At 43.9% G+C, this 25,607-nt stretch overlaps 1 protein-coding gene across 1 annotated transcript in view; it reads right to left on the reverse strand.

Annotated features, from left to right (window-relative positions):
• The window catches only part of apbb1ip (amyloid beta (A4) precursor protein-binding, family B, member 1 interacting protein), a 168,363-nt gene extending 150,222 nt beyond the window's left edge, over nt 1-18,141 (reverse strand). The window contains exon 1 of the mRNA XM_055652177.1: nt 17,847-18,141. The gene's annotated coding sequence lies outside the window, so the exon portion shown is untranslated. The remainder of the gene's footprint in view (nt 1-17,846) is intronic.
• Between the last annotated feature and the right edge of the window lie 7,466 nt (nt 18,142-25,607).

The following is a 25,607-nucleotide window of genomic DNA, read 5'->3' on the forward strand; positions in this document are numbered from 1 at the left end:
GAATGAGTTTGTGGCTGAGCAGTACGCTGAGGCAAGAGAGGCCTTTAGACTCTGGTCAGAGGCAGGTAGGCCTAGACAGGGGGTATTGCTAGATATGAAAAAACGCACAAATGCTAGAGTTAAGTATGCACTTCGTGTTATTAAGAAAAATGAAAACACAATGAGAGCAGACTCGCTTGCCAGGAAGCTACAGAACAACAACCTTACTAACTTCTGGAAAGAGGTCAAAGTAATGAATAACAATAAAACACCCCTACCGTTTGACATTGGAGGTGTTAGTAGCCCAGAAAAAATAGCTGAGATCTGGCGTGAACACTACCGTAACCTTTTTAATTGTGTTAAAAGTAACCCAGTTAGAATCAATCATGAACATATTGATCTCTCAGCAGATATGATAGTTAGGGCAGCAGATGTCTATGATGCCATTAACATGTTGGATAACAACAAAGCCTGTGGTATGGACTGCATTACTGCAGAACATCTAAAATATGCCAGCTATAAGCTCTGCCCTTTGCTTTCCATGTGCTTTAATGGTTGTCTGGTTCATGGTGTCCTGCCAAATGCTATTATGTCTGTAATGTTAGTGCCTGTGCTTAAAGACAAGGCTGGTAAGCTCAACAGTATTGACAATTATCGACCTATTGCATTAGCCAGTATCTTGTCTAAAGTACTGGAGAGAATACTGCTAACAAAGCTAGAAATGTATGTCCTTACTACTGACAATCAGTTTGGGTTCAAAAGAAAACATGGAACTGACCTGTGTATCTATGCTCTTAAAGAGATTGTGTTCAGGTACACAAGCCTGAATTCATCTGTATTCCTATGTTTTATTGATGCGTCCAAGGCATTTGATAGAATTAATCATGAACAATTGTTTGTAAAATTGCTAGATAGAGGTGCCCCTAAATTTTTAGTGAGAATTTTAGTGTTTTGGTATGCCCATCAAACGTTTCAGGTTAAATGGGACAATGTTGTATCTGCTCCATTCTGTGTTAGTAATAGGCCTTTTTCATGGGGCGACTTGACGCAAGATGTAGCCAGAGTGAAGTGGTCGTGGTCTAGCACGATATCACACGATATAACGGGGGGGTAGACAAAGAGTTCCCACGGTACTCGGCATTTCTGTTATTTGTGCGAGTGACTTGTTCGTCTCCCGAGCTTTCCCGTTAAATCTTGAATGACATTGTATACTGTCAAGTGTAATTAAATCATCACGTGGCACAAATGATGTCACTTTTTTTTTTCACACACTATAAATATCCTCCCTTGGTTGAATTGGTATATACACACACAAAGCAGAGTTTTACTGTGTATGTGGGAGACACAGATGGAGTGAGCACAGTTACTCGGTCTTTACTGTGTGTGGGAGAGGGGGAGAAAGAGACGTACACTCACAGAGGCAGAGTCTCTCAGCCTGTGTGAGAGGGAGGGAGGGAGAGAGAGAGAGGCACATACAATGTGGATGTGAAATCTCACCTGCCTGTTTCAGAGACAGACACCCGCCGCCAGTAAATGAAGACACCCCCATCTGTCTCCCCCTCCTCTCCCTCGACTCCCCCACCTTTCCCTCCCAACTCCAGTCCCGTCCCGACCCCCTGGGAAACTGAAGGGAGCAACAATTAACTGCTGCCTGCCCGCTGAGTTAAAGAGTTCCCACGGGTAGTAAGACGAGGTTAGTTGCGCCCAAGTTTAAATTTCCAACGTGTGTTTCAGAGTAAATCAAAAAACTGTCTGAATCAGCAATTTTAGACACCACAAATGCTGGAGTAACTCAGCGGGCCAAGCAGCATCTCTAAACTCCAAAAGGAATAGATTCCATTTTTGGTCTGGGGACCCTTCTTCGGGAAGATTGTAGCGGGGAACTGGAAGCAAGAAAAAAGACACGGGTCAAATCAGGGCCAACAACAGATGACCTCAAGGTATTTTGAAGAGGGGTCCCGAGTCCCGAAATGTCGCCTAACCCTTTCCTCCAGAGATGCTGCCTGACCCACTGAGTCACTCCAGCACTTTATGTCTATATTTGGTTGGTTCCCTGATAGGCCAATTGTTGGCTAGGGATAGTGTGATCCCAAGAGGGAACCAGCGTTGCAAACCTTGGACTGGTTAACCGACATTTACTGCATGGGGGAGGGGGGGGGGGGGGGGGGGGGCAGGAGGGGGGATGGTACTCGGGGGAGAGAGAGAGTGGTAAGTTGCCTAAAATTAAATAATTCAATGTGAGAAATAGTGAACACGGACACAAAAAGTTTTGGTGTAACTCAGCAGGTAAGTCAGATCTGGGAAGAAAAACATAAAAAGCTGGAGTAAGTCAGTGTGTCAGGCAGCATCTCTGGAGAAAAAGTATAGGTGGCGATTCGAATCGGAACCCTTCTTCAGACATCCTAATCGGAATTGAGTCTAAAGATGTGTCTCGTCCCGAAACATCACCTATTTTTTTTTTCTCCAGAGATGCTGCTTGACTCGCTGAGTTACTCCAGCTTTTTGTGTCTGTCTTCGTTTTAAACCAGCATGTGCAGTTCACTCCTTTACACGGGTCTCTGGAGAACATTGATTGGTAGCGTTCCGGACCCTGCTTCGGAAAGGCATCGATCGCTGGTCGGCGAGGACTCCGAGCTGTATCTCTCGAAGAAGTACATGTGAAAAATGCGGGACCTTTCAGTAAAGTCCCCTTTAAAGATTATAGTTATTTTCTTGAATCACATTAACATAACTCATGAATAAGTTGATGTCCATATGCGGATTCAAATCTTTATTTTTTAAATTCAATCCCATAGAAGACAATTTTTACTCACCTTCTGTCCCCTCTGTCCAGCTTCCGGGTTCACCGTTCGCAGGAGTTCCCACGGTACACGCAAGAGTCAGTACGGATATCGCACTGGCCACTACGTGCATATAATGTTGCAATATTCAACCACATGTGTACAAGTCACTCTTGGAGAAATTCAAGCTTGTTTGAATTTTCTCCCGAGTCACCAAGTTACACGAGTACCTGCCGTTAGCGCCACGGTGGTCCACGAATGGCGTACGGTTATCGCAAGAGGTTCCCACGATGTTCAACTTTGGTTACCTCTTGCGTCAAGTAGCCCTGTGAAAAAGGGGTTTAACGGAGTGCGGCAAGGAGGAATTTTGTCTCCTATTTTATTTAATGTTTATATGGATGAATTATCAAATCAGTTAAATAGGTTAAAAACTGGCTGTCTTGTGGGCAACACTATTGTTAATCATCTTATGTATGCAGACGACCTGGTCCTGCTCTGTCCATATAGTGCTGGGCTGCAGCAGATGTTGAAGGTGTGCTCTCAGTATGGCCTTGATTATGACATAAAGTATAACGCTAAGAAAAGCCGCATAATGATAGTTAGAAGCGCTGAGGACAGGGAATCAACTTTTCCGACCTTTTATTTGTCAGACAGTCCTCTTGCTGTGTGTGAGGAAATTAAATACCTAGGTCATGTCATATCCGATGACTGGACGGATGACAAAGACCTCTACCGACAGCGCTGTAAAATTTATTTTCAAGCTAACATACTTATAAGGAAGTTTTCTATGTGCTCTGACTCTGTGAAGTGTTCCTTGTTCAGAACCTATATCACACCGTTATATACTGCTCAATTGTGGTCTAACTATAAGAAAAAGAGTATGCAGAGGCTCAAGGTAGCATACAATGATGCAATGAGGTTGCTGCTTCGTGTCCCTAGGTGGCATAGTGCCAGTCAATTGTTTGTGTCCACTAGAGTGCCAACCTGTGAGGCACTCTTAAGACAGCTGATGTTTAGTTTTATGTGTCGCCTGGACAAGTCAGAGAACCACATAATTGAAGCCCGAGTCAGCCCTCTGAAAATCTGCTATAGATTCACTTCTAGGCTAAGATGGCATTGGTGCAATAGCTTGTATATCTTATAGGCTAATATGCAATTTTTAATGTATTTTTTGTATCTCCTTATACTGTATGATGTGTTATATGGACCTGTGTCTGAAATAAAGCGTTAATTAATTAATTATTAATATGTATGTAATAATAAAGTGGAAAACAAATCAGAAAATCATAGGTTTCTTTTAAATAGTGAGAAAATGGGTGTGATTCTCAAATGGACCTTATATAAATGTTACTGAGGGTCAACATGAAGGTGCAACAAGTGATTAGGAAGGTAAATAATATGCAGGTCCACCACTGATTTTCTGGCATCCTTGGTTTCAGAGCATAGCTGGATTATCCGTTTTATAGACAATAGACAATAGACACTAGATAATAGACAATAGACAATAGGCGCAGGAGTAGGCCATTTGGCCCTTTGAGCCAACACCGCTATTCAATGTGATCATGGATGATCATCCCCAATCAGTACCCCATTCCTGCCTTCTCCCCATATCCCCTGACTCCGCTATTTATAAGAGCCCTATCTAGCTCTCTTGAAAGCCTCCACCTGAGGCAGAGAATTCCATAGACTCACCAATCTCTGCGAGGAAAAAGTGTTTCATCGTCTCCGTTCTAAATGGCTTACTCCTTATTCTTAAACTGTGGCCCCTGGTTCTGGACTCCCCCAACATCGGGAACATGTTTCCTGCCTCTAGTGTGTCCAAGCCCTTAACATTCTTATATGTTTCAATGAGATTTCCTCTCATCCTTCTAAACTCCAGAGTGTACAAGCCCAGCTGCTCCATTTTCTCAACATATGACAGTCCCGCCATCCCAGGAATTAACCTTGTAAACCTACGCTGCACTCCCTCTAAACTGCAAAAATGTCCTTCCTCAAATTAGGGTACCAAAACTGCACATAATACTCCAGGTGTGATCTCACTAGGGTTCTGTACAACTGCAGAAGGACCTCTTTGCTCCTATATTCGATTCCTCTTGTTATAAAGGCCAACATGCCATTCGCTTTCTTCACTGCCTGCTGCACCAACAGTTTTGCTGGACCAACAGGTCACGGCCTCCGAGAGGAGTGGTATGGTACCAGAACGGACCGTCGAGGCTATCGAGATACCAGCCCGCAAAGTCGGCCGCAGAGGTCGGCTAAGGGGATGGATCTGCCGGCTCCAGTCGGGCTGGGGTTTCAGAGCCCCGGCCACACGGGGCAAATTCGATCCACCGATCAGCTGCGGAAGTGCTGACGAAGTTGAGAACAGCTGCCTTACCTGGCCTAGGTGCCACATTTTCGGGAGGCCTTCCTGGGGGGATTTCAATTACACTCTCACATAATGGTTTGGGAACAGCTCCATCCAAGACCACAAGAAATTGGAACTCAGCTTCAGGTCTGCCGACTATCGACAATACCGCCAGCGGGCTGGCTACCGAAGCTGAAGGGAGGAATGTGCACACATTCTCGCTGTCCGAGCACGACGTGAGGAGGGCACTGACACGGGTGAACACGAGAAAAGCTGCAGGCCCCGATGGCATCTCGGGGCGAGTACTCAAGTCCTGCGCTACGCAGCTAGCTCCAGTGCTCACTACAATATTCGACTTCACCCTGGACAAGTCCGTGGTCCCTGCCTGCTTCAAAAAATCCATCATTGTGCCTGTACCTAAAAATGCCTCCCCAGCCTGTCTGAATGACTACCGTCCGGTGGCCCTTACCTCGGTAGTCATGAAATGCTTTGAGAGGCTGGTGAAGAATCACATCTGCGCCTTCCTCCCTCGCAACATGGACCCGTTGCAGTTCGCATACCGTCCGAACAGGTCCATGGACGATGCGGTCTCCCAGGTCTTGCACACCTCTCTCTCCCATCTTGACAGCCAGAAGGGGGGCTACGTGAGGATGCTGTTCATAGACTACAATTCAGCCTTCAACACGATAGTCCCCACCAGACTGGCCGGGAAGCTAATGGAATTGGGGCTCAACACCTCCCTGTGTGCCTGGGTCCTGGACTTTCTCACCGCCAGGCCCCAGGTAGTCAAGATGGGAGGGAATACATTGATGTTCCTCACCCTGAGCACAGGATCGCCCCAGGGTTGCGTCCTCAGCCCCCTATATCACTGTGTGGCTAGGTTCAGCTCCAACTCAATAATTAAGTTTGCTGATGACACTGTGGTGGTGGGCCTGATCTCAGACAACGACGTGAAGGCCTACCGGGAGGAGGTGGCTGATCTAGCACTCTGGTGCCAGGATAACAGCCTCCTCTTGAACATCAAAAAAACGAAGGAGCTGATCATGGACTTTAGGAGGGCACATCATCCGAGGACGTACACTCCATTGAGGATAAATGGGGACCCTGTGGATAGGGTGAACTGTTTTAAATATCTGGGAGTCCACATCTCCGAGGATATGACATGGGCATCACACGCCTCAGCACTCGTGAGTAAGGCAAGGCAGCGCCTTTACCACCTCAGGCAATTGAGGAAATTCAGATCATGGTGTCTCCGAAGATCCTCCAGTGCTTCTACGCAGCGGCGGTGGAAAGCATCTTGTCCGGGAACATTACCATCTGGTTTGGGAATTGCTCTGCCAAGGACAAGAAGGCTCTGCAGAGAGTAGTGCGTTCGGCCGAACGCACTATGGGAACTTACCCGCCCCCCTGCAGGAACTATACAACTAGGAGGTCCACTCCAGAGCAAATAAAATCATGGGAGATTTCCTCTTCCACCCCTGCAACGGACTGTTCCAGCTGCTACGGTCAGGCAAACGCCTCCGTTGCCATGCGGTGAGAACTACGGAGAGGTTGAGAAGGAGTTTCTTCCTCAGAGGCAATTCGGACTGCACACAAACACCTATCTCACCAGGGACTAACTCTACTGAACGTTTTTTCCTTCCATTATTTATTATGTAAAAGAAATGTGTGTAATGATTGCTTGTTATAATTTAAGCTATATTTAAGAGGGAGTTAGATGTGGCCCTTGTGGCTAAGGGGATCAGGGGGTATGGAGAGAAGGCAGGTACGGGAGACTGAGTTGGATGATCAGCCATGATCATATTGAATGGCGGTGCAGGCTCGAAGGGCCGAATGGCCTACTCCTGCACCTAATTTCTATGTTTCTATGTTTCTATGTTGTTTGTCTTTTGCACAAAGGTCCGCGAGCATTGCCACTTTCATTTCACTGCACATCTCGTATGTGTATGTGACAAATAAACTTGACTTGACTTGACTTGACTTGAGTGTGCAAATGACTCCCGTGTTTAAAAAGTAGTATTGAATCTACAACTCTATGACTCCATGATTCCATGACTATGACTAATAATCTATGAATGACGACTTTCCGGCTCTATAACACCATGAGTCCATGATTCTATGACCGTATGACCCAATATTCTATGATTTACGACCAGCTGCCTTAATGACTCCATGACTCTAGTATCTTCCTGCAAGTTAGGACAGGAAATTAAGTCTTGGATGGCCTCAGGTTTACAGTGAATTAAGTGAATGAAGCTAACCAGGGGCGAAATAGCTTTGTCTAGAAGTAACTGAGCTATAGGAGGTGGACTCAACAAGATACAAGTTAAGCAAGCAATTGGGTGGAGAAATAAGTGTTCTCGATATGATGTGGTTGTAAGTTCTGAAACACACGATGGGGGAAGAAATAACCGAGGTATTTTGAGTAGTTTATTTCAACATCAGATAGTCAAGGCGAGAAAATGGGTCAGTGGTTAAAGTTCAATTGGCTTTAAAACAATGTTTCTCTAGCATCCACTAAAGTGCAAGTAAACTGAATAAAATCAACTTTCAGATAATTAATGTAAAACTGGTTTCCCGTGTCTATATGGTTGGAACAATTAATACAGCGTATTGTTTGTGTAATGGGGGCACAAAGGGCAATAGAGATAATCAGCTGATTTTGCCACTCTTCCGATTTCCATCATCATTAAATCAGGCTGTCAACTTATTCTCACCATGCAATAGCACAAAGGCCAGATCTGCCCCACTGTTTGTGAGCCTGCTGGAGTAGTCTCGCAACATGAGATGCCAGATCCCTCTTATCAGTCCAACTTCATCACAAGGAATGTGCGAAAAAAAGTTAATTTGTGACACTGCCATAAATTAACATGGCACAGTCACAAAGTAACTTCTTTTCTCTCTTCAGTCTTGACCCAAAACGAGTCTGAAGATGGGTCTTGCCCAAGACTCTCCCTGTTCTCTGGAGATATTGCGTGACCTGCTGAGTTACTCCAGCAGTTTATATGTTTTCCTTTTCTCTCTTTCTCAGTTCTGTGAAAGGGTCTCAGATCTGGAATATTAGCTGTTACTCCTTCCACAGATGCTGCCTGATCCAGCATTTATGTTTTTATTTCAGATTTCCAACATCAGCAGTGTTTAAGCCAAAAAATCATTCACAATGCTTATTGGGACTTTAAAACTCAAATCAACTTTGCATCAACAACAGATGAGCAGCTGCAGTTCTGAACCAGCTACCGGTGAGAGGCCTTGTGAAGACCTACTGTTGCCAATATTACCAGCTGCGCACTTGACATATCTGTCTGACATTCATCTGTCGGTTAAATTGGTTTGTTTATGTCGCATGAGCTAATGTGAAATGTGCAAAATGTTACATGTTCACATGGAAATTTGTTTAAGCTAAGAGTTCTGGGCCTGTAAAAATTGCCTGTGCTATTTTACCACTTATCTGTAGTTAGCAATCCACCTTCTGCTATTTAAAATAACTTCCCAGTTCCAAAATAGTACTATTTTCCCCAATGGTGTAACTCTGTTTTTGTTTCGGATACTGTGACTTTGATAGGTCAGATTTGCCAGGGTAGCGAGGCAGAGTGGCGCAGCTGGTAAAGCTGCTGCCTCACATAGAAACATAGAAAATAGGTGCAGGAGGAGGCCATTCGGCCCTTCGAGCCAGCACCACCATTCATTGTGATCATGGCTGACCGTCCCCTATCAATAACCCGTGCCTGCCTTCTCCCCATATCCCTTGACTCCACTAGCCCCTAGAGCTCTATCTAACTCTCTCTTAAATCCATCCAGTGACTTGTCCTCCACTGCCCTCTGTGGCAGGGAATTCCACAAATTCACAACTCTCTGTGTGAAAAAGTTTTTTCTCACCTCAGTCTTAAATGGCCTCCCCTTTATTCTAAGACCGTGGCCCCTGGTTCTGGACTCGCCCAACATTGGGAACATTTTTCCTGCATCTAGCTTGTCCAGTCCTTTTATAATTTTATATGTTTCTATAAGATCAACCCCTCAACTTTCTAAACTCCAGTGAATACAAGCCTAGCCTTTTCAATCTTTTCTCATATGACAGTCCCGCCATCCCAGTGATCAATCTCGTAAACCTACGCAGCACTGCCTCAATCACAAGGATGTCCTTCCTCAAATTAGGAGACCAAAACTGTACACAATACTCCAGATGTGGTCTCACCAGAGCCCTATACAACTGCAGAACAACTCACAGTACCAGAGACCCGACTTTGATCCTGACCTCGGGTGCTGTCTGTGTGGAGTTTACACAATCACCTTGTGGGTTTCCCACTGGTGCTAAGGTTTCCTCCCACATCCCAAAGATGTGTGTGTTTATAGGTTGATTGACCTCTGTAGATTGCCCTGAGTTTGTTGGGAGTGAATGTGAAAGTGGGATAACATTTAACTACTGTGAACGGCGAATGATGGGCAGCGCGTTCTCAGTGGGCCGAAGGGCCTGTTTCCATGCTGTATCTTTCTATCAATCAATCACACTATCATTTCCTCACAGTTTAGACCTCAGATATACAACTAAGAGTCTTTCATTTTCTGGATACATTGAGGCTTGTTTGCAGGAAGGGAAGTGGATGGCAGAGTGATGGCATGGGGGAAGGTGGGGAGGGCAGTGGGAGTAGGAACTGTAGATCAGACAATATTGCTTATTTGATCTGTGTCTGGTTTTGCTGCTGATGACCTGATCCATAATCCATGTCAGGTTTCCCACACCACCGCCACCTAGTGCATGTGGGCGGCCATGTTGTGTTTACTCACTTCGATGGTCTCTGTATGTATACAAATTAAAGTACTCGTTATGATATATAATGATTCTATATCATAAGTACTTTGCACAGGAACCTGATGAAGTTTCTGAAGTACGGTGTTGTATGGGAGCCAGCATCGTTGTCCAAAGTGTAATTACAGCAGGAGGTTCCCAAAGAGATATTTCTAAAGGCAGGAGCAGCATTGATATAACCACGTGTAAAATGGACATCGTCCAGCAATCTTAAGGCTTTGCACATTGCTGGCGGGAGCCTTTTATTTTTGATGTCTGCAGTGCAGCAGTTGGCAGCAAAGTGCCTCATGAGTCTTGCAAGGTTCCTGAGGCAACGTCGGTGAAAGTGAGGAGTGGCCATGACTTTGGGAGCAACATATGTAATTGTTCTGGAAGGAAGGAACTGCAGGTGCTGGTTTACACTGAAGATAGACACTAAATGCTGGAGTAACTCAGCGAGTCAGGCAGCATCTCTGGAGAAAAGGAGTATGTGACTTGTCTCGACCCGAAACGTCACCTATCCCTTTTCTCTAGAGATGTCTAACTTGCAACCTTACAGTTATATGTATTTGTCAGCTACTTAAGGTTTTCCCTTAACCTCTGACGACACCAGTTCACACTAATGCTCCCTTTGTATTGTGACATGATGACTTAAGGACTTCTTCCTGATGTCAAAGTTATGAAGGAGGGTGGCAAATGGTTTTAGTGCTGCCTACTTTCTGAAAAATATTTCTCTTTTTTTTAAATCTCACTTGGAATATAAGAACTTTAGAAACAGAAGCAATTCACCCACTGTGGCTTCTCCACCATTCACTAAGATCCAATAGCTGATCCAATCTCGGACTGAAAACAATTTTTTTGTGTGCTCTCTCTGTAAACCCTGCGCTCCCAAGATATTTACATACAGTATCTACACAATCTCTGTCTTGAATATATTCAATAACATAGCCTTCACAAGTAAAATCAAAAGTAACATCCTCCTGGGAGAAAAATAATTCTTCTTCAACTCAAACTGAAATGGGTGACAGCTTAATTTGAAACTATTGCTCTATATTTAGGATAATCCTCATTTGGGAAACAACATCTCAGCATCTAGCTTGTTAATCACTCTTAAATCTATGACATTTTAATAAAGCCACCTCTAGTCACAGAGTCATGGAGTTGAGCAGCGCAGAAATGTCTTTTCCAACGTTTTTGCTCATCTTCACGAATCTATTTGCCTGCAGAATAACCACACCCTTTTAAACCCCTGTCCCGCGGTACGAGCTCATTCCAAGAGTTCTCCCGAGTTTGCCCTGATTCGAACTCTGAGATTTACGATAATGGCCACTCGTCGGTACTCGGGGCTCTCGTGGACGTTTTTCACCATGTTGAAAAATCTTCACGAGTCTTCCCGAGCTGACCTGCTGTTAGTGAGTCTTCCCGAGTACCTGCCGTTAGCGCTAAGAGACGTCCCCGATATCCGACGTACCCGCTACGTTCATTCTCCGTGCTTACCACGAGTTTCATTTTTTAAAACTCGGCAGAGCTCTTGGAATGAACTTTTACCGTGGGGCAGGGCTATTATACCACTCCTATTTCAGTGTCTGACTAAATGCCTCTTTCACCATCTCCTTTGGCAGAGTGTTCCAGATATTAACTGCTCTCTGTGTGTAAAAAAAAACTAGCTCTCAGATCCCCATTGAAATTCCCACCTCTGATCTTAAAACCATTGCATTCTTTTGTACTCCAGTGAGTATAGACTTAACTTGCTCATCATGCTTCAACCTATTCATCCTAGTGGAATTAACCAAGTGAACCTTTACTGCCAGATATCCTTCCTTGAATATAGAGATGAAACTCTATTCAATATATCAGTCCTGGGCTCTGCATCATCCATTAAAGTTACATCAAAAGCTTCCTTATGTCTATATTCCATACTCTCTGAAATAAAGACCAACACACCATCAGCCTCCTTCATTATTCATTCAACCAGCATATCAATTCTTTATACTATGTGGAAGCTTACTCCAGGTCCCTTTGCATTGCAACATATTTGTAGCTTCACATGGTTTAATAATAATTTGCTTCCAAAGTGAATAACCTGATATTTTCCACATTGTAATTCAAATGTGAACTTCTTGCACACTTACTCAACCTATTTATTTAGAAACATAGAAACATAGAAATTAGGTGCAGGAGTAGGCCATTCAGCCCTTCGAGCCTGCACCACCATTCAATATGATCATGGCTGATCATCCAACTCAGTATCCTGTACCTGCCTTCTCTCCATACCCCCTGATCCTTTTAGCCACAAGGGCCACATCTAATTTCCTCTTAAATATACTACATACAAATATACTACAATATCAACTACATTCTATGGCAGAGAATTCCAGAGATTCACCACTCTCTGTATAAAACATGTTTTTTCTCATCTCAGTCCTAAAAGATTTCCCCTTTATTCTTAAACTGTGACCCCTTGTTCTGGACTTCCCCAACATCGGGAACAATCTTCCTGCATCTAGCCTGTACAACCCCTTAAGAATTTTGTAAGTTTCTATAAGATTCCCCCCGCAATCTTCTAAATTCTAGCGAGTACAAGCCGAGTCTATCCAATCTTTCTTCATATGAAAGTCCTTCATATGAAAGAACCTCGGTGACTGCCAATCACCACCCCCCCCCGGACACTTATTATTATTTATTCAAATCATGTGCTATGTCGCTCTTCCAGGGAGATGCTAAATGCATTTCGTTGTCTCTGTACTGTACTCTGTACTGTACACTGACAATGACAATTAAAATTGAATCTGAATCTGAATCTGACATCCCAGGAATCAGTCTCTGTACTCCCTCTACTTCTCTGTACTCCCTCTATGGCAAGAATGTCCTTCCTCAGGTTAGGAGACCCAAATTATACGCAATACTCCAGGTGTGGTCTCACCAATACCCTGTACAACTGCAATACAACTACATTTCCCTTGGGCAGCTTACAACCCAGTGGATAGACACAAAAAGCTGGAGTAACTCAGTGGGACAGGCAGCATCTCTGGGGAGAAGGAATGGGTGACGTTTCGGGTCGAGACCCGTCTTCAGACTGGTTAGGAATAAGGGAAACAAGAGATATAGATGGTGATGTGGAGAGATAAAGAACAATGAATGAAAGATATGCAAAAAGAGAGAGAGGGATTGCCGGAGCTACCTGTAGTGAGAGAAATCAATATTTATACCACTGGGCTGTAAGCTGCCCAAGCAAAATATGAGATGCTGTTCCTCCAATTTGCATTTAGCCTCACTCTGACAATGGAGGAGACCTAGGTGTAGAGAGGGAGGGAATGACGAGGTTACCTGAAGTTAGAGCAAAACTTGAAGTTTCATAGCAAAAGGATTTGAGTATAGGAGCAGAGAGGTTCTACTGCAGTTGTACAGGGTCTTGGTGAGACCACACCTGGAGTATTGCGTACAGTTTTGGTCTCCAAATCTGAGGAAGGACATCATTGCCATAGAGCGAGTGCAGAGAAGGTTCACCAGACTGATTCCTGGGATGTCAGGACTGTCTTATGAAGAAAGACTGGATAGACTTGGTTTATACTCTCTAGAATTTAGGAGATTGCGAGGGGATCTTATAGAAACTTACAAAATTCTTAAGGGGTTGGACAGGCTAGATGCAGGAAGATTGCTCCCGATGTTGGGGAAGTCCAGGGCAAGGGGTCACAGCTTAAGGATAAGGGGGAAATCCTTTAAAACCGAGATGAGAAGAACTTTTTTCACACAGAGAGTGGTGAATCTCTGGAACTCTCTGCTGCAGAGGGTAGTTGAGGCCAGTTCATTGGCTATATTTAAGAGGGAGTTAGATGTGGCCCTTGTGGCTAAGGGGATCAGAGGGTATGGAGAGAAGGCAGGTACGGGATACTGAGTTGGATGATCAGCCATGATCATATTGAATGGCGGTGCAGGCTCGAAGGGCCGAATGGCCTACTCCTGCACCTAATTTCTATGTTTCTATGTTTCTAGAGAAATCAATGTTCATACCACTGGGCTGTAAGCTGCCCAAGCAAAATATGAGATGCTGTTCCTCCAATTTGCGTTTACCCTCACTTTCCCTTATCCCTAACCAGTCAGAAGAAGGGTCTCGACCCGAAAAGTCACCCATTCCTTCTCGCCAGAGATGCTGCCTGTCCTGCTGAGTTACTCCAGCATTTTGTGTCTATCTTCGGTTTAAACCAGCATCTGCAGTTCCTTCCTACATTATTCATATCACTTTGCAGGCTCCTGATAATTGCTAACCCTTCTATCTTTGCATCATCAGCAATTTTGGCTACTTCACATTTCATGAAAACACCTTCCTTTTTGCGCAATTTCTGATGTCACTTAATTTTGACATCAAACCTACTGAAGCACGGGGCTCTGATGACTGGAATCCCAGTTTGGTTCAGCACACGTAGGCTTTGTTTGGCAGAGAGCTGCTTAGCACTTTGTGCACAAACTCAAGTAAAACCTGCTTCACACAGGAAGGCTTCAATATCATTACAAACAGGCTATTCTGTGAGTGAACTGTGTCAATTAAGACAGTCTTAAGCAATTGAATATTTCAACAAAAAGCAACTTTGGACATTGCACATTTAGTTGTCAAAAAAACAATACAGGTTTCCCATGCCTAGTCTAATAAACAAAAAACATTCATGAGAAAAAGGAAAAACACAAATGGTCCTACCATATCCTAAGGCGGTGCAAAGAACAGATGGATAATGAGCAATTAGTGGTTATTTATCCTCTTGAAAGGCAACCTAATCTATGACTTGCCATGGGATATTATCTATGTTAAAGGTTACATGTACATGTAGTTTGTCGTTGTCACCAGAACAGTCCAGCAAGCAGGTGAGACATGGGCCTAATGTCAGACAGCCTTTTTTCTCTGCTATTTGCCATCAATAAGACTCCTAGTGTTTTGCAATTGGGTAACAATTGTACCCTTGATTTTATGCTCATCTCATGCCAGGACAAGAGACAAGGAAGCATCTCACATCTCCGACCCTCCCCTTTCCAGGTCCACAACGTGTGTGTTCCAGTTTCCTCCAAAGCAAAATGAATGGGGTGACTCCTCTGAGAGCCTCAAGAAAGGTTCTGTGTCTTCCGCTTGGCCTTTGTGATTATCAAACTGGCACACATTTTCAAGCTTCTGGAAGGAGATCACAAGCCAGTCTTTCAGTCAGTGATTGCTCCTTGTTCATTTCAGTGGCGACCAAATTCATCCGGACCAACCAAGAGCCTGACATGAAAGGAGAGAGATGTGCACAAAATGCTGGAGTAACTCAGCGGGACAGGCAGCATCTCTGGAGAGAAAGAATGTGTGACGTTTTGGGTCGAGGCCCTTCTTCAGACTGTGAGTCAGCGGAAGCGACTCTCGAGATATGGGGGTAAGGTGTGAAAATGACAGATCAAAGCAGACGATGCTAAGGAAATGTAGAATGGTTCATTGTTAACTGAGGGGAAGGTGACTTGGATGCATACAATCAGTAAAATGAATTAGAAGGACGATGAAACTAGTCGGAGAACTAGGTTGGGGGAGGGACCGAAAGAGAGGAAAGCGAGGGTTACTTGAAGTTAGAGAAATCAATACTCATGCCAATGAGTTGTAAGCTGCCCAAGCAAAAAATTGTGACATCCAAACGTCTTTGAGACAGTTACAAGAGTCGGAAAGGTTGGGAGGGATATGGATCAAACACAGGGAAATGTATGTAGATGGGCATCTTGGTCAGCATGGACAGGTTGGGCCAAAGGGCTCTCACACCTCCCGCTGCTGAAAGACTCATCCATGCCTTCATCTCCTCCCGACTGGACTACAGCAACTCACTTCTCCTTGGCATCAGCTCCACCTACATCAACCGACTCCAACTGGTCCAGAACGCAGCCGCCCGACTCATCACCCACACCAAATCCTGGCATCACATCACTCCAGTCCTCAAACAACTTCACTGGCTTCCCATCTCCCACCGGATCACCTACAAAATCCTGGTCCTCACCTACAAAGCCCTCCACCATCTGGCCCCTCCATATCTCACTGACCTCCTCTCCCCCTACCAACCCTCACGGTCCCTCAGATCCACATCAGCCGGTCTCCTCTCCATCCACAAGTCCAACCTCCGCAGTTTTGGGGACAGAGCCTTCTCCAGGGCAGCTCCCAGGCTCTGGAACTCCCTCCCCCAACTGATCCGCAATTCCGTGTCCCTCACCATCTGCCAGTCCCGCCTCAAGACCCATCTCTTCACCTCTGCCTATCCTTAGCCCCACGTCCCCCTTCCCTTTTCATCTGTGCTTGAATTGCCTCATATTGTGTTTTGAATTGAATTCTGTCTTTAATTTGTGTACTAGTCATGTCTCTACTATTTATTTCATTCCGCTTACATGTTTTTCCTCTACTTGCTAAATTTTTGTAAGGTGTCCTTGAGACTCTTGAAAGGCGCCCATAAATAAAATTTATTATTATTATTATTAAAGGGCTGTTTCCATGTTCTTTGATGCGATGATTCTAAAAATTTGACTATCTTATCAGTCCTCTGCAAGTACAGCATTTTAAGATTTTCTTGTGTGTGGCGATGGGTTTACATTTCAAATTCTCATATAATGCTATTCCAAAAATGGGGCATAGGTTTCATTTACACATCACATTAGTCTTTTCCATGACCTTTGACTGACAGTGACATCTCAAAGAATAGAGTGATGGGTGAGAGATTTAAAGGAAATTGATAGAATGGATGTGGAGAGGATGTTTCCACTGGTGGGAGAGTCTAGGACCAGAGATCATAGCCTTAGAATTAAAGGGGTGAGGAGGAACCTCTTTAGTCAGAAGGTAGTTAATCTGTGGAACTAATTGCCACAGAGGGCTGTGGAGGCCAAGTCAGTGGATATTTTTAAGGCAGAGAGAGACAATTTCTTGATTAGAACGGGTGTCAGCGGTTATGGGGGGAAGGCAGGAAAATGGGATTAGGAGGCAGAGATCAGCCGTGATTGAATGGGGGAGTAGACTCGATGGGCCGAATGGCCTAATTCTTCTCCTATACCTTGTGAACGTGAACTCAATGTATAATTAGAACTTTGTTTCAAAGTCTGGCTTAGCACAATCAGTATTCCATGTCTACAGGGCTTCTTGTGCAGGCTGCGTCTCTGCAACTGTTGCCAATTTAATCCAGTGCTCAAAGACATCGTGAGTATCGTGAGCCCCTTTTCTCCCCCTATTGGTGCTGTAGGGAAAAGTTATACAGTAGCTCCCACAAGTTGAATTTTGCAGAGGTTCAGATAAGTGCATATGAACTTTTACAGGATCAGTTCTGAAATTCTCCCCCTGAGCTAAAACATCTCAAACGGCCCATTCACGAGGAATCCTATTCTTCTGGTTGAAAGAAAGATCAAATAGCCAAGCCCTGTTTTCCTCTGCCCTTTCCAATACTTGCCATTTCTTTATCCTTCACAAGATAAAACATCAAGAAAAATATACATAATGTTATTTCAATATTGTTTGTTTGCAATGTTTCCGGGACATTTTTAGGAATTGGTCAAGTTATTTCGTAATTACTAAGAACTTCTATTCTGTCAACCTGTTTGCTTTGGAACTGCATGCAATATTACAGTTATGAAATTTATTTCATGCAACTTAAAGAAATGAACACAGGATTCAGGAGGCATCTCGTACCATTTTAAAAACATAGATTGCAACAAGATTTAAATTCTTGACAACACGAGCAAAGCGTGGTTTTCAACATTAATGTAAATAAGTTCTCTAAGGTTGTCTTTGCCACTTTTTTTTCTAACCTTGAATTTTCATACCTTGAGTTATGACTTTAAAAGAGTGACAAAGTTCTTTGTGAGCAACACCAACCATGGAATCCGAGTTATCGCACTTCATTATGGCTCCATGTGGTATCATGGGTTCCAAATGATAAATATTTCTAAGTAATATTTGATATGGAGCAAAACTCACCTTTGAATATCTTCTGATCTTCAAAACTGTTTCAAATTTGTGCAGCGAGCATGCACTATGTAATATTCAATGTTCTCTATTTGAGTAACATTTAACAATCAGTTTTCACTGGGGCAGGGACCGACTGTTTCCTGTGTTAACGGAAATAGGTTGAATGTTCGTTGAATAAAATTTAAAGAAGTTAAGTTCTCTCAGAGGCCTCAAAATGCCACCTACTGGATAAGGCATATCGCTCTGTGTAACTGTTTCCTTCCTCCTTGTGTGCATTTCAGGCCAGCATATGACAGGAAAGATGTTGAGTCGGTGCAGAAGAGATTCACCAGAGTGATGAAAGGATTAAAGAGTATGAACTAGTTGTACAATCTAGGATAGACACAAAGTGCTGGAGTAACTCAGTGGGACAGGCAGCATCTCTGGAAAGAAGGAATGGGTGACATTTTGGGTCGAGACCCTTCTTCAGACTGATAGTCCTTTTTGTGGCTCTTTGCTACAGTTCTCCTTCCATGACCCGTGTTCTACACTGGCTGCGATGCACCAGCACCAGCAGACCCTCACTCTGACTCTCGCCCAGCTCCGGTCCTTGCTCATCCAGACCTTATTACACATTCTCTCCAGTGAGTTACCCCAGCATTGTGTTTATCTTCGGTTTGAAGCAGCATCTGAAGTCCCTTCCTACATCTTGGACAATCTAGGATTGTTTTCTCTGGAGCGTCGGAGGTTAAGAGGAGACTGGATAGAATTTTATAAAATTTAATAGGCGGAGCAGATCCCTTGTTCCTTGTAGTCTTGTAGCCTTGTTCCCTGGGTAGAAATACTAGAGGGCATAGCTTTAAGATGAGAGGGGAAATGTTTAAAGAAGATGCGTGAGGCAAATCTATTACACAAAGAGTTTGAAAGGGACTGCTGAGGACATGGAGGCAGGGTATGGTGTGGTAGCAGAATCAGACATGATAGTAACTTCGAAGAGTTATCTACACAGGTATGTGAACATGTAGGGGATGGATAGATTACGGATTATATACAGGCAGATGGGATTACAAAATTCACTTACAAAATTCTTAAGGGGTTGGACAGGTTAGATGCAGGAAGATTGTTCCCGATGTTGGGGAAGTCCAGGACAAGGGGTCACAGCTTAAGGATAAGGGGGAAATCCTTTAAAACCGAGATGAGAAGAACTTTTTTCACACAGAGAGTGGTGAATATCTGGAACTCTCTGCCACAGAGGGTAGTTGAGGCCAGTTCATTGGCTATATTTAAGAGGGAGTTAGATGTGGCCCATGTGGCTAAGGGGATCAGGGGGTACGGAGAGAAGGCAGGTACAGGATACTGAGTTGGATGATCAGCCATGATCATATTGAATGGTGGTGCAGGCTCGAAGGGCCGAATGGCCTACTCCTGCACCTAATTTCTATGTTTCTATGTTTCTATTAGTGTAATTTGGTAAACTGGTCAGTATGACATCATGGGCCGAAGGGCCTGTCTCTGTGCTGTACTGTTCTATGTTCTAATTAAGTGAGCTTTGCTTCTCAATTGCATTTACTAATTCATATTTCTTGTTCATTAATTTCCCCACAAGTGAGAACATTTATGCCAGGAATCAAGCTGGTAAACTTGGCCTTTATTCTATTTATTTCCAAAATACTTTTTTTTGTGCTCATGCTAATTTTTGTCCAGTTCCTCATTTACTGCTGTTTCCACTATTTCTGGGAGGACTTCTGCATCCTCTCATGCAAAGACAAGCACAAAATATGTGAATACATTTCACTGACATTTCCTTGTTCCTCAATTTCCCTGCTTTAGTTTGTCTCACATAAATGTTTATGAATTTTAAAATTTCACCATTTTACACATTTGCAGAAATCATTACAGTCTGATTATGCCTCCATGGCCAGAGTGAGGCCCACCGTAAATTGGAGGAGCAGCACCTCATATTTTGCTTGGCTAGTTTACACCCCAGCGGTATGAACATTGACCTCCAATTTTAGGTAGTCTCTGCTTTCTCCTTCTTTCCCCTCCCCTTCCCAACTCTCCCACAGCCCACTGTCTCTGCTTCTTCCTTTCTTCTTCCCGCCACCCCCCCCTCCCCCCCATATCAGTCTGAAGAAGGGTCTCAATCCGAAACGTCACCTCTTTCCTTCGCTCCATAGATGCTGCCTCACCCGCTGAGTTTCTCCAGCAATTTTATCTATAACCATATAACCATATACCAATTTACAGCACGGAAACAGGCCATCTCGACCCTTCTAGTCCGTGCCGAACACATATTCTCCCCTAGTCCCATATACCTGCGCTCAGACCATAACCTTCCATTCCCTTCCCGTCCATATAACTATCCAATTTATTTTTAAATGATAAAAACGAACCTGCCTCCACCACCTTCACTGGAAGCTCATTCCACACAGCCACCACTCTCTGAGTAAAGAAGTTCCCCTTCATGTTACCCCTAAACTTCAGTCACTTAATTCTCAAGTCATGTCCCCTTGTTTGAATCTTCCCTTCTCTCAGTGGGAAAAGCTTTTCCACGTCAACTCTGTCTATCCCTCTCATCATTTTAAAAACCTTTATCAAGTCCCCCCCTTAACCTTCTGCGCTCCAAAGAATAAAGCCCTAACTTGTTCAACCTTTCTCTGTAACCTTTCTATGTTTCTTTCTTAAATACTCTTGTATCTTACTTTGTCATTCTATCAAAATGGTTTGGCCCTCCTTTTATAAATTGGAAATTCCCCGAATCCTCATACTTATTCTTCTTCTTTGGCAACGTTGTAAGTTTCTTCCTCTAAAATATTATCTTAACTTCTCTTTTCAGCCACAACTTGAGTATTTGTCTTGTCTGGTTTTACTATGTTCAGTGTGTGGGAAGTATTGATACAAAAGTATTGTGCGCGGTAAAGCGATCTTTATCCTCACCAAGGTCCCCTCCAGTCCTGAGCAGATGTCCTCAACTCTGACAAAAGGCAGGTAGCACAGACTTTGGGGCTGCCTGCAAGGAACAGCTGAAAAAACTAGCGACCTGCTTAACCAAATTCCCTTCTAACAATGAAGATAGACACAATGATGGAGCAACTCAGTGGGACAGGCAGCATCTCTGAATAGAAAGAATGGGTAATGTTTCAGGTCAAGACCCTTCTTCAGACCAGTCTGGAGAAGGTCTTGACCTGAAACGTCACCAGTCTGAAGAAGGGTCTCGACCTGAAAGATCTCCCATTCTTTCTATCCAGATATGCTGCCTGTTCTGCTGAGTTACTCCAGCATTTTGTGTCTATCTTCGGTGTAAACTAGCATCTGCAGATCCCTCCTACACATCCCTTCCATCACTGCTATGTCACTTTAATTTCCCCCCAAGAATTGTTTCCTCTATGACCATGCTTTGCTCACTTTGCTCTGTGGCTTCTGCTCTTGTCCTGTACAAGAATTTCACACATTGGCTAAAGATTCCCCAATACAGCCTTCTGCACACCCCCCCCCCCCCCACCCCCCCCCCCCTCCCTCCCCCTCCCCTTCCGTACCTGTTGCACCCCGCGGTTACCCTCTCCTTTCCCACTTGCTAATCAGTTATGCAGTTTGAAATCTAAGGGCTGTGATGCATTAAGAGTTCTTCCTAATGTGGATGCTAGCTGCTGATGTTGTCACCATGAGCTGCAGTGGCCAACATCAGTGTGCACATACTACAGTTGCAACACATCGCTCATTTAATCATAGAAACAGAAATATAGAAAATAGATGCAGGAGTAGGCCATCCGGCCCTTCGAGCCTGCACCACCATTCAATATGATCATGGCTGATCATCCAACTCAGTATCCCGTACCTGCCTTCTCTCCATACCCCCTGATCCCTTTAGCCACAAGGGCCACAACTAACTCCCTCTTAAATATAGCCAATGAACTGGCCTCAACTACCTTCTGTGGCAGAGAGTTCCAGAGATTCACCACTCTCTGCGTGAAAAATGTTTTTCTCATCTCGGTCCTAAAGGATTTCCCCTTTATCCTTAAACTGTGACCCGTTGTCCTGGACTTCCCCAACATCGGGAACAATCTTCCTGCATCTAGCCTGTCCAACCCACTAAGAATTTATCATGCACACCTTAATTTATTTTTGCATTTATTTAATCTATCTCTCTAAAAATCAGTGAGGATAGGTAACAAATCATCTTCTACGCTAATCCTCAACACCCCACAGGGATGGGTTCTCAGCCCCCTACTATAGTCCTTATACACTCATGACTGTGCAGGTAAATAACAATTCAAGTTACAAATTCACAGATGACACCACTAGTGGGCCAGATATCTAATAATGACGCAACGGAGCACAGGGAGAGATTGAGAACCACATAACCAAGTGCCAAGATAACAACCTCTCCCTCAATGTTAGCAAGACAAAGGTGACTGTGATTGACTTCACAAAGTGAAGCAGTGCACACACTCCAATATACATTGATGGCACCAAAGTAGAGATGGTCAAATGTTTAATATTCTTAGGAATAAATATCAGCAGCAATTTGTCCTGGACCAGCCACATTGAAGTAATGGCCATGAAAGCACACCAACATATCTACTTCCTTAGAGGTGTAGGGAGTTTGGCACGTCCCTAACAACCTCCGCCACCTTCTACAAATATGCCATATAAAGCATTTGATCAGAATGCATCACAGCATAGTTTGACCACAAGAATTTGACGAGAGTTGTGGGCATAGTCAGGACCATCACACAAACCAATCTTCCTTCCACTGACTCCATGTACACGTCACACTACCTCGGCAAGGCCGCAGGCATAATCAAGGAGCAGTTCAAACAAAATTTGGTTTCTGCAGTCATACAAGCAAGATAAAGAACCAAGACACAACACAATTTACACAAATATCCATCACAGTGAATCTCCTCCTCACTGTGATGGAAGGCAAAGTCTTATCTCTCCCCTGCACTCCTCATTCTCCTCCCGATGTCAGAGTCAAAGCCCCCGTCGGGCGATGGTAAGTGTCCAGCAGCCATTAAAGCCACACCGGGTGATGCAAGGCCGCGCTCCGGGTCTTGGTGTTGGAGCCCCTGGCGGGCGCTAACAAGTCCCACAGCCATTCCAAGCTGCGCGGGGCGGTGATGTAAGGCCCCGCTCCAGGTAATTTTCAACCCCGCAACTCGGGCGGGAGAAGTCGCCTTTGCGGAAGGCCCGAAAAGCGGCCTCCCAGCAGGGACCCGCGGGCTCCCGGTGTCACCGTCTACCAGACCTGCGGCTGGAGCCCCCGAATCTCCAGGGTCGGGCCGCAGCCGCGCGCCACCACAGCTCCTCCCGCTCCGAACTCGGCCAGCTCCGCAATGGTGGGTAATTCCGCAGCTCCGCGACAACGGAGCCCCAGGGAAAAGGTCGGGTTCCGATTTTAAAAGGCCGCTCCACGGTGCATTCAAACATTCCCGACACGACTAATGTTATGAGACCCTGTATCCGTACAGGACAACAGGTAAATAATTACATTTTGGGGTTCTCCGTAGCAGGGGAAAGATTTAAAAAAAAGTCTTTTCTCCCCCAGCATAAAAATAAATTTAATTTGACACCCACTTCCACCCTGATTATGGCCATTTTTTCGGAAAATAGTTCCCTATTGAGTGTATGGACATAAACAATATTCGAGGACAGACAAAAATAACGTTCACAATAAAAACTGAATGAAATTTTCAGTTATCATAGATTGAAACATTTTTAAAAATCTCATGACCTGACATTAATAATTAGTTAGGCCAAATGGAAGGAATTTAGTGTTCAATTGCTGTAAATTAATGTTCATTTAAATCGGCTTTCTAGTGGGATCCTGTGAACGCGCTGGTTAGAACGCTTTCACATTGCTGGCTAGACGTTATTGCGCTAGATTTGTGCCCCTCAAATGCCCAGAAAAATACTGCGGGATATAATGGGCCCAAAATGAGCTACTCGCAACTTTAAACTTTGTATAAAGGGATCTTAAGAAGCCCTTTTTAATGTAAAAATAAACAGCCTACCTTCTGTTGTCTGCTGTATGAGACCCTGCCGGTTGCCGGTGGTCGCGGGTTTAGAGGTTAATTTTTAAACTACTACAACAATTATATAAAGCCTTTAAAACTAATAATAGCTAAAGCGATGGAATTTTCCGTTAATAATTAACTAGGCTGAACATCCTCGATTGGAACAGCCTAGGGGAAATTGCGTTTTAAACCCGCCCCCTCTAAACGGCGCCAAAACCGCGCACATCCGCAGCAACAGATTTTCACATGGTATGCAGGGAATGGAAGGATTGGATCATTGCAGTCAGAGGAGATTAGCTTATCTCATAAAAGGCAAGGCAAGGCAAGGCAAGTTTATTTGTATAGCACCATTCGTGCAAACAGCAATTCAAGGTGCTTTACAGGAAAGAAAAAATAAAATAGTCAATAATTAAAAATTGCAAAATAAGCAATACGACAAATGTATAAATAATAAAACAACGTCAATGAAACAATACGATTTTAAAAAGCACATAAAAGGGTTAAAATTAGACGGTTAAGATTACCTGCATGTCGGGTTTATGGACAAGCTATAGTAAACAACAGTGTTTTTAGGCCTGATTTAAATGCGCTTATAGTCTGTGCACACCTCAGGTGTTCAGGGAGCTTGTTCCACAGGTGTGGAGCATAAAAACCAAATGCTGCTTCAGCCTTTTTAGTTCTGACCCTGGGAACACAGAGCAAACCTGTCCCTGAAGACCTGAGGAGTCTAGGCGCCTCATATACAACAAGTAGGTCAGAGATGTATTTTGGACCTAGACCATTCAGTGCCTTGTTGGTCAGTAACAGAATTTTAAAATCTATCCTCTTACACACAGGGAGCCAGTGCAAAGATTTAAGGACAGGTGTAATGTGATCCATTTTCTTGGTGTTGGTCAAGACTCTGGCAGCGGCATTTTGGATAAGCTGCAGTTGTTTAATTGATTTTTTATTGAGACCTGTAAAGATGCCATTACAATAATCTAACCTACTAAAAATATATGCATGAAAGCTCGGTACAAGTAATAATAATAAACCAAACTCTTAATTTTACCTGTTTACTTATTTTACCTTTTTTTTCATTCATTCTTTAATTATAAAGCTGTTCAATATCTGCAGCTCGTGTCTGCAACAGGAAGAACATCTTTGGTTCAGGGATCATCAACATTGACATATGAACATAAGAAATAGGAGCATGAGGTCATTTAGCTCCTATTTGATATGAACATATCTGAACTGACTTTATCCAGAGCATCACTCTCCTGTCTATTCCCATTTACATTGACTCTTCTATCGATCAAAATTATCATTGAATATATTCCATGGGGCTGGCTCTATAGATCTTTACAATTCCCTGAAAGAAAATATTCCTCATCTTCAATTAAATGGGTGACTCTTTACTCTCAAAATATAGCCATTGGTTTTAGATACCTCTACGTAATATGTTGTCAAGCTCCCTCATATCGATATTACTAAAACATTGATCTTGACCACTTCCTGTTGTTCTATATATTGATATTAGAAAAAAACGCTGCCACTTACGGCTGTGATTTTTGGCCATCTTAGTCAGAGTCCCCCGCCGCTGCCCAGGATAAGAGGATTTTTCCCATCGATGAAAAATAAAAGAGTTATTAGTGTTTAAAAATGTTGAGATTCTCTCTCCTGTCAATCACACCATGAATGCCATGACCCTTCTTGTGGGAGGTGGGGAGGGTCTATAAAACCCAGAAGTGTGGGCGTGGTTCAGTCTCTGCAAGATGGAGGAGGGAGAGGTCAC

Source organism: Leucoraja erinacea, chromosome 2, assembly GCF_028641065.1.
Source record: "Leucoraja erinacea ecotype New England chromosome 2, Leri_hhj_1, whole genome shotgun sequence".
In the NCBI taxonomy this organism is placed as follows: domain Eukaryota; kingdom Metazoa; phylum Chordata; class Chondrichthyes; order Rajiformes; family Rajidae; genus Leucoraja; species Leucoraja erinaceus.